This window comes from Eurypyga helias, unplaced genomic scaffold, assembly GCF_000690775.1.
Source record: "Eurypyga helias isolate BGI_N326 unplaced genomic scaffold, ASM69077v1 scaffold21895, whole genome shotgun sequence".
Taxonomy (NCBI): domain Eukaryota; kingdom Metazoa; phylum Chordata; class Aves; order Eurypygiformes; family Eurypygidae; genus Eurypyga; species Eurypyga helias.
In genome coordinates, this window is record NW_010251158.1 from 10746 (window position 1) to 19490 (window position 8745).

Below are 8745 nucleotides of genomic sequence, written 5' to 3' on the forward strand. Positions count from 1 at the left end.
AGTGTTTAACAGAGGCCTGCGAATTCTGATATCAAAGTTCCTTGATCAAGGATGTTGGTGAGGCTCCTGAATGACAAACAGCTTGTGGAAGGCAGCTTAGAGCCCATATTTGTGAGAGACCTTGCGCTTCCCTGCTGAAAGTCTGATCTGGAAGGTCCTAGTCTTCCTTCTGCTCCTGGACAGGGTTTTTGGCAGTGTCTTCACAGCAGCTTGACAGTCGTAAGGCATATGGAAATGCTTAAACTGCTAAATTCTGCCGTAGGATAATTCCAGTTCTACTTGGCACCTGGGACTAGTTCTGCTCATACGCTCACGTGGCTTTCATCCTCGCACAAAGCTCATTACAGGAACGAAACTCCGGGCGTTACAGCTGACTTCCCCTGAAGCATGTGATGGAAGAAAAAAAGATGCACAGAGAGAAGGTTTCTCTATGCCTCTGTCTTGTGACTCGACTGCCAGGTCAGATCTTGGCTACCTCTGCAGACCGTCACGCTATGCAGCTTGCTCTTTTATCAGGGCGCAAGGTGTGCATTAGGTGGTGTGGTGTTTTTCAAAAAAAACCCCAGTATCTCCTGTGATCATCGCTTTACATCATTAAGTTCCGAAAGGGAAATCAAGCCAGGTGGCACAATTTCCGGCAGCAGGACTTGCTGCACGGAGAACTTCCTGGAATAAAGCAGCAAGCAATGCCTGCCTGTGCAGCCATCTAAAAGATGAAGGTGCGTGATTTGTATGCAGACTGCTGTCCACTTAGCACCAATTGCAAGTGTTGTATTTCTCCCTCACGTAGTACAGCAAACTGCTGTTAGCCCCTTAATATTTTCAGAGTATTTATCAGCCAGTGATTCTGGTACAGAAATAGCCCAGCTGCCTCCAAACTAAAACAAAACCACCAAAAAAAAAATCTCCTGGAGATGACGTCCGTGCCAACAGATAATGCTGCCGTCTTGTGTTCTTCCATGCCTGCTGGAGCAGTTCAGGGTTAAGTGCTGCATGGGAGAGATTCCGTATCACTTGGTGTATTTTGCTGAAACCTCCCTCTGCAGCGGGTTCTCTTGCTTTCCCAATATCATGTCTGACTACAGTTTTTACTTTCTGACATCTCCATTTCCATGGCAGCTGTGTTTTGCCCAAGTGTTAATGAAACTAATCAGCAGGCTCCCTTTGTGGCCTGTATTTCTTATCTCCTGCCGTCTTCCATCTCTCGGTTCCTGTTGAGTGTCAGTGTTTCTTCAGTAAGGAAGTGACAAGCCCATGCAAAAAGTACGTTGGGCTGGAATGGCTGTAGTGGATGGAGATGAAGTCAAGGGAGCAAAATGTCAGGCTGTGAATTGACCTTTGTGCCAGTATGTCTGTGGAAAGAACTTTTTTTAGGCCTTCTGTCAGAGAAGGATTTTTGTCAAGGGATACTGTAGTGGCAGCTGGTGGCTGGAACAGATTAAGGACCGGTGAACTGGCAGCATGGGGAAGACCTGAAAACATCCTATCCGTCCTACCTTAGGAATGGCAGAGACTTGTACTGGTATAACCAGGAAGCTGGCCTAGGATGTGCTAGCCCGGCTATTTCACAGACATGCCATTGCAAATCCTGTAGTTAAAGAGATCAGATGCTTCTGAAAATGCCACGGTGCTAGCGCCCTGCACAAGAACAGGGACTTGGCCCTCCATCCATGTTTCTTCCTGCTGCAGTGTCTCTTGGAATGTACTGAGAACGTGAGAATGGAAAGGGTTAGCAACCTGCACTACCCAAACCCAGGCTTGCAGGTGGAGCCTTCGGCCTAGTATGTCCTGTCTGCTCACTCTTCTCACACAACAGCAGGAAACACTAGGTGGCTGTAAGAGCAGTGGTTATCGGGATTATTTTACTGGGCTGGGAAGTTTCATCCTGCATCCCTGAAGTCCAAAGGGCAATTATCAGTTGATACGTAATGATGCCTTTTGCTCTGAGGACCATCTCGGTCATAGCCCAACTCAGTCTTCAAACTGTCCACTGTGAAGTTTGGTGGAGACAAAACACCATGTTCCTAAAGACCAGGTTCTCTGGGTTACTGCACAGGGAATTTCTGCTCATTTACTGGATTTGTCTTGACTTACCTGGCACGAGACTCTTGTGCAGTCTTCACTGTACAGCTGTGTTTGGATGGCAGTGTACAGGATCCTCTGAGACTTGGCCCTGAGATTGTGGCCTCCACTAGCCACCTTCTACAGGCCTCCTGTGCCCTTGTAGTCAGCATGGGGGGGATGTATTTATTGAGGCAGCGCTGGAATTACCAGTGATCCAAAATACCCTTGCTGCTGCTGAGTACTGGCAGTTGCTCATCTCCCTGTCAACTCCTGTAATCACTTCCATGTCTCTTAGCAGCTGTAAGTGCATCACATCTGCTTTGATGGAGAAACAAATGGTTGAGGGGGGAAAGAAGAAAAAAAAAAAAGTGGTGAATGTAGATAAAATGTTGAGATGGAACGGCTTTGCAGAGCTGACCTTCACGCTGGGAATACTTGATCACTGTCCTTTCTCCAGGAAGAGGAGTATTTTGTTATTGCTGTGGATTTGAATAATAGCTCCAGTGCTTCCTGCACCCCTTCAGCAAGAGTGGGAGACAGAACTGTACTGGGTTTGGTGTACGGTGAAGTCAGACCTGTCTGGGGCTCTCTGGGGTTTAATACGCAGCTTGCCAAGAATTGGTAGCAGTAACAAGTGAAGTTAGGTCAGCGCAGAAATTCACGTGGTTACAGCACAGGCAGCAGCAAACTGATCTCTGCTGTTTCTGAAACTGAGGTCAAAATCAAGCTCAAAGTAGGCTGAAACAGCCCAGAAAGTTGTTCCTGTCTTTGCATTCAAGTCAAGAGGATCCTGTTCAGCTCCAATTGTCATGTGCTGCTGACACCTACTGTCAGCAGTGCTCTCCTCCTTAGGTAGGCAAATCCTGTGACCTCATTGTCACTCTTGGAAAGCCAGCCAGCCCCCCCGGGTCACAGAGCATCTCGGCTCTCTCTTGGCAAGCCTGGATGGTGTAATTCTATGTGCCCTCCTTCGTAATACGGGGAGGGATATATTTCCTTTTTAACAAGGAGCTGGGGCTGTAATGAAGTGACTGTGAATAGAGGTGAAACAGTGCAAACGTAAGCGGTGAAAGGAAGGCCACACTTGACTCCAGCACTCCAGCTTTGCCCAAGATACTAATACATTCCCTTTAGCTCAGCTGATGTGGCTGCTGAAGAGAAATTAGGTTTTGGGTATTTTGGGGGGTTTATACTGCAAAGCTGCTTTGGGCATGTGAGAAAACTTTCTGCAGCAGCTGAAACACAGCGTGAACCATCTCCGGCAGTGTTCAGCCTGAGCAGAGCTGGGGAGAGCAAGTGGGCCCAGACAGGAACCAGTGAGCATTTCCAGCCTGAAAGTGCTGCCGAGGCATCTGTTCCTCTCCAGCCTTTGTTTGCTCAAGCACCTGAGAATGCTACCACTTAGGCTCAGCTTGGCAGACCTCCAAGCCCAGAGGCCCTGGGTGAGGGAAGATCGGATTTGATGACCTTTGGACAGCATGTCAGGAGAGGCCCAGGAAAGACAGCTGAGCTACAGGAATGTTTCATGCCCTGAAATGAAAAATGAAGCTCTGAAAAGCAATGTAGGACGCTCTGGTGAAGCCCATTGACATACTGGAGTGTGTTGTGCTCTGTGCATGCTCAAGGAGCTGCAACTCTCAGCCCACATGTAGCTGATGAGGACACGGAATACATTCAGCCGCTGGGCCATCCCCGCTGTTCCCTTCCTCTCCTCCCAAACGTAACGGCCTAACCACACATTCTCACAACCTTGCCGGCTCAGAGATACATGCACCTCAAACTACAGGCCCTCTGTTTGGGGGGGACATTGTCAAGGCCAAAACCAAACGTGAGATGGAAAGGATTAGGCAATCTTACATTCCTGCCCCAATACAGGTTCCTGGCAGAAAATTTGAACGTAGACCAAACTTAATAGCGAAGTTAGGACAGTTGGCACCCCTTTATTTAGCATTTCTGTTAGACCAATGATTGCAATAAGAGGTTACCCTTGCTGCACCCAGACACCTTCACGCTTGGCAGGCAAGGCTGCTGAACAAGTGTTAATTTTTCAGAGTGCCAGGCAAAGGAAGGTAATGACATCGCCTGTTTTCCAGGAAGGTTTGTGCGTGAAACTTTAATGTTAAGATTTTGCTGATGAAATAAAATCCACATTCTTTCAGTAAATGGCCTGATTTCCTACTGAAATCAGGGGAAAAGGCAAAGTCAGCATTTTGGGCAGCCATGTCGTTTTCACTGAACATCTTAAATAAACAAAAAGCCAATTATCAAATACTGAATTGGCGTTTCAGGAGATTGAGGTGTGGTCTGTGCTATATTACAGTGTGTGCTATATTACAGGGGTGACGTAACATCTAGATCTACAGAAGATAAATCTTAAGATCTCATAGATCTTATCAAACCCCATAAATCGTAGCCAGTATCATCTCGGTGCACTACTCCGCATTCCCACCCGAGCCAGGGATGCTGCAGGAGCTGCTTCTAGCCGTAGCAGTCTACTTTTACAAGCCAGATGAGGGCTGTAGGGAGAAGAAATATCTTTTATTAGCATGAAACAGCGCTTGCACTTTTCTTCACTTTCTTTCTCTTAACTGTTTTCCTTCAAGAAGCTTTTTCTGCTTTTTTTGCCTAACAACTTGCCTTGCTACCGAAACCCACGAGTTCAAACGGCAACTGCGTCTGTCCCAGAGGAGGTCTCCGGGCGGGCCGGCTGGCATGGGGAGGGTTAACTGGCATGATTGTTCCATCCTCCAGAAGCGCCTCGTGGCCCCAGCCCAGACTGGGAAAAGAAACCGATCGTACTGGGTGGGCGGTGGGCGCTGTAGCCCCCGTCCTGCCGGTCCCCCGGACAAAGGGCTGGGCGCAGGGATCACCCTGCAAGGATGGGTGGGATGCGGTTTTTCCGGTTCCTTTCGTACCTTGGGAGCAGAGTTAGTCCGAAATGAGCTGCAGAGGTAAGGAAAAGAGAGATACTGGTCACTGGCGCCTGGGACTGAAGTGCCCGTCTAGGTCAATCGGTGCTGTTACTGAGGGCTGTCAGTTTGGGGCTTTTGTTTTCTGGCTTTCTATTCGGGGGGTGGGGTGGGGGAAGGACAATAGGAAAGTAATTTTCTCCACACAAAGCGCTGAATTGTCATATTTAAAAGAAACGTTAGGTCTCGCTGAAACGTGGCATTAGCCAGGATGGTACCGGCGTGGCTGCGTCGGTGCTCTTGCCGCAGCCCCACAGCTCACCCCCGGAGCGGAGGGGCAAAACCGCCCTCCGGGGCTCTGTCCAGCCGGCAAGCGGGTGTCCTGCCCCGGGCGGCTCTCCCGGCGCTGAAAGCCACCGTATCCCCCGGAGTTCAGCCTTTGGAAAAGGCTGCAAACCTCCGGGACATGGCACAGGGAAAATGCTCCCGCCCTGGGCTGATTCTCCGGGATTATTTCAGGCTGGCGAAACGATGTTTCTGTTGACTGAACAGTTTGTGGTGGTGAAGTGGAAAGGACACAGCGTTCATCGGTTTATCGAGGACATGTTTTCTTCCCCATCCCACCCCCCCACCTCCCCAATATAGTTACGCTGGTGCAAACAGCAAAGGTTGGAGAGCTGGGCTGGCGTGAACAGTGACTTGAGCTGATACAACGAGATTGCATCCTCATCTCTTCCGTAAAAAAAGTGTGCACTGAACTAAGCGAGAAAGATGCTTTTACTGCACCTCTGCATCTACTGCTGGATGTATCTCAGCCTCCCCGCATGATTTAGGGTACCCTCCCTCACTGCTGTCCATTCTCTGACCCCTTTTGACCCTGGTACTGGAAAGATACAGCTCTTCCAGGGAGCCAAGCTCCAGGTTAGATGTTCCATGGTCACCCGAGGGTGAGCTCATGCTGCAGCAGGTAGGGAGAGCCCACAGCAGCTCCTGTGCTGGGGAAGGTAATGGCAAAACTGGGCGAAGGAGGGAACGGAAGAAGAAAGCGCTCAGTTAAAGATGGGCTGAACAGCAGAGACGTATCCTGGGCTGTATCAGAAGTGCGGCCAGCAGGCCGAGGGAGGTGAATCTCCCCCTCTGAGACCCCACCTGGAGTGCTGTGTCCAGCTCCAGAGCCCACAACATCGGAAGGATATAGACTGGTTGGAGCGACTCCAGAGGAGGCCATGAAGATGCTCAGAGGGCTGGAGCACCTCTGCTATGGGGACAGGCTGAGAGAGTTGGGCTTGATCAGCCGGGAGGAGAGGAGGCTCTGGGGAGACCTTATTGCAGCCGTCCAGTACCTGAAGGGGCTACAAAGAAGCTGGAGGGGACTTTTTGCAAGGGCCTGTAGTGACAGGACAAGGGGTAACGGGTTTAAATTGAAAGCGGGGAGGTTTAGATTAGGTATCGGGAAGAAGTTCTTCCCGGAGAGGGTGGTGAGACACTGGAACATGTTGCCCAGAGAAGCTGTGGATGCCCCATCCCTGGAAGTGTTCAAGGCCAGGCTGGATGAGGCTTTGAGCAACCTGGTCTAGTGGAAGGTGTCCCTGCCCATGGCAGGGGGGTTGGAACTGGATGGTCTTTAAGGTCCCTTCCAACCCAAACCATTCTGTGATTCTATGAAACGTGTTTGGCTGAGCAATGCTTCCAAGGCAGCAGGCACAGGATGCCTGGTGAGAAGTGGGAGCAGGAGGACTGTGGGTTAAACCCAGAGGTGGTTAGGAAAGTAGAGGTGAAGTTTCTGAGCTGGGGGTGAATAAGCCAGACTCCTCCCAGCAGGAGTGTTATTGAGAGCAGACAGTGTGGAGTTTGACTTGCTGGGAATGAAAGGGAAACCAAGGGACAGGACCCGTGGTCAGCTGAGCCCCGTGCACAACCACATGTCCTTTCTAAAGAGGGCCTTCCTCCTCCCTTATTCTTCCTCTCACCCAGTAATTGCCTATTGCATCCTCTCTCCTCCCCACATCATCCCTGTTGCTGTCAATTAGCCAGTGGCAAAGAGCAGAGGGCTGTTGCTTAAGAAACAACTGCTCACCCAGATAACTGTTGTCTAACACCAGACACACCGGTCCCTACCCTGCCATCACCCAAGACGAAAAACATACCGCTCCAAATCCAGTTACACCAGTGCAATCTCCTCTACACCATAAGAGAAAGGCTTTTAAAAAGTTGCAGTTGTTAAAAGCGGTGCCACTGTAACTCCAAGTAGGTTGCCCTCCCCTCCAAACAGTTCCCCTGGCTACTTTATCTGTCTGGTTAGAAGGCAGGAATCTCTGCAGGGGGTTAGGTGCCAGCCCCAACACCCAACTGTGCGGCTTCCAGGCACAAGCTTGAGAGCACCCGATACCTACCGGCTCTGCCTTCCATGGCCTGAAATCATTTGGAAACCCAGCCACATTAAGGGGGGGCTGCGTAATGATGGCACAAAATTGACTGTTCAGAGCATCTTGAAACAAATGGGAGACATTAGGGTGTGTTTGTGCCCCGTTCGTGCTTTGAGGCAGATGGCTGTAGGGGGGTTAGGTCTGGCCGTGGCAGCCTGAGCACAGGATGTACTGCTTGGTAAAATCACAGCCGCTGGTGGCAAGCATATATTAGGAGCCAAAAGACGTTTTGAAAAGGCTATGTAGGTAGAAATCTTAAGCCTGATTCCTTGTAGAGAAGTGTCCTGTGAATAGAAAAATGACTTTCAGTAAGCACTTACCTGAAAAGTCCTAACCTTATTTGAGCATGATATTTTGTACAGTATGAAATTACGGCTTTGCAGAAATTTGCCCCTTCACAGTACCCACTGCTACCCAAACAGGTAGCAAACCCATGGCAAGTGCAATCTGTTCTGTGGGCTTTTCTGACACAGCTAAGAACAAGTAGCTAACTCCGCATAACCCTCTGTAAACTGGTATTCCCACAAACAGACCCTGTGTTATGTTCATTTTTAGCGAAAAGAGGCATTCCCACCGACCCTGTGAGGTGGGATAAGCAGGTGCTGCTGACCGAAGAGGAGGGTTTTTTTTCATAAGTTGTTTTAATATGTGTTGTTTTACTGATCCTGCTCACCACACAGATGCAGAAACCTTCATGCTGAAAGGAGGGAGGAGGTTCCACAGTGGACTGGCTACCAATTGCTGGATTTTACTATTTGAAAGGAATAATTTATTAGATTCCTGTCATCAGGAGACCTGCATATCCTGAAAGCTGTAGAAAGAGGTTATTCAAAAGGATTGACATCAGAATTTCTGAAAGGCAAATGATGCAAAGGGCTTGAAATTTGGACCCATTAAGACCTGCAAACGAGATGTTTATAGGTAGCAAATGGGGCAAAACAAAACAAATGGAGACATTTTTTAACCCAGGTAGTAACGGTTTTTTCTCCATTAGCAGAAACAAAGCACAATACTGTGAAGTGTATATAGCCTGTGATGCTCTGAATAGCTTTTAGTAGTTCAGTAGAGCCTCCACTGTATTTTTAAAGCAAGTGCTTGTAGGGCACTGGCAGTGAAGCAATTAATATTTAAGTTATTTAGAACACTGCAACCATAAAGACATTTTTACGTGGTTAACATAATCAGTTACAGCAAACTGGCATACTTGCAGAGTACAGAAGTTGAGAAATCTGGTCAGACTGGTTTCTGAAAGGAGAAAGAGATCTCTGTTGAAGTGATAAACATTAAAATACTATTAAGATAGCATTAATAGTGGTGCTTTCAGAGAAGCCTAAGCAGCTGGTCAC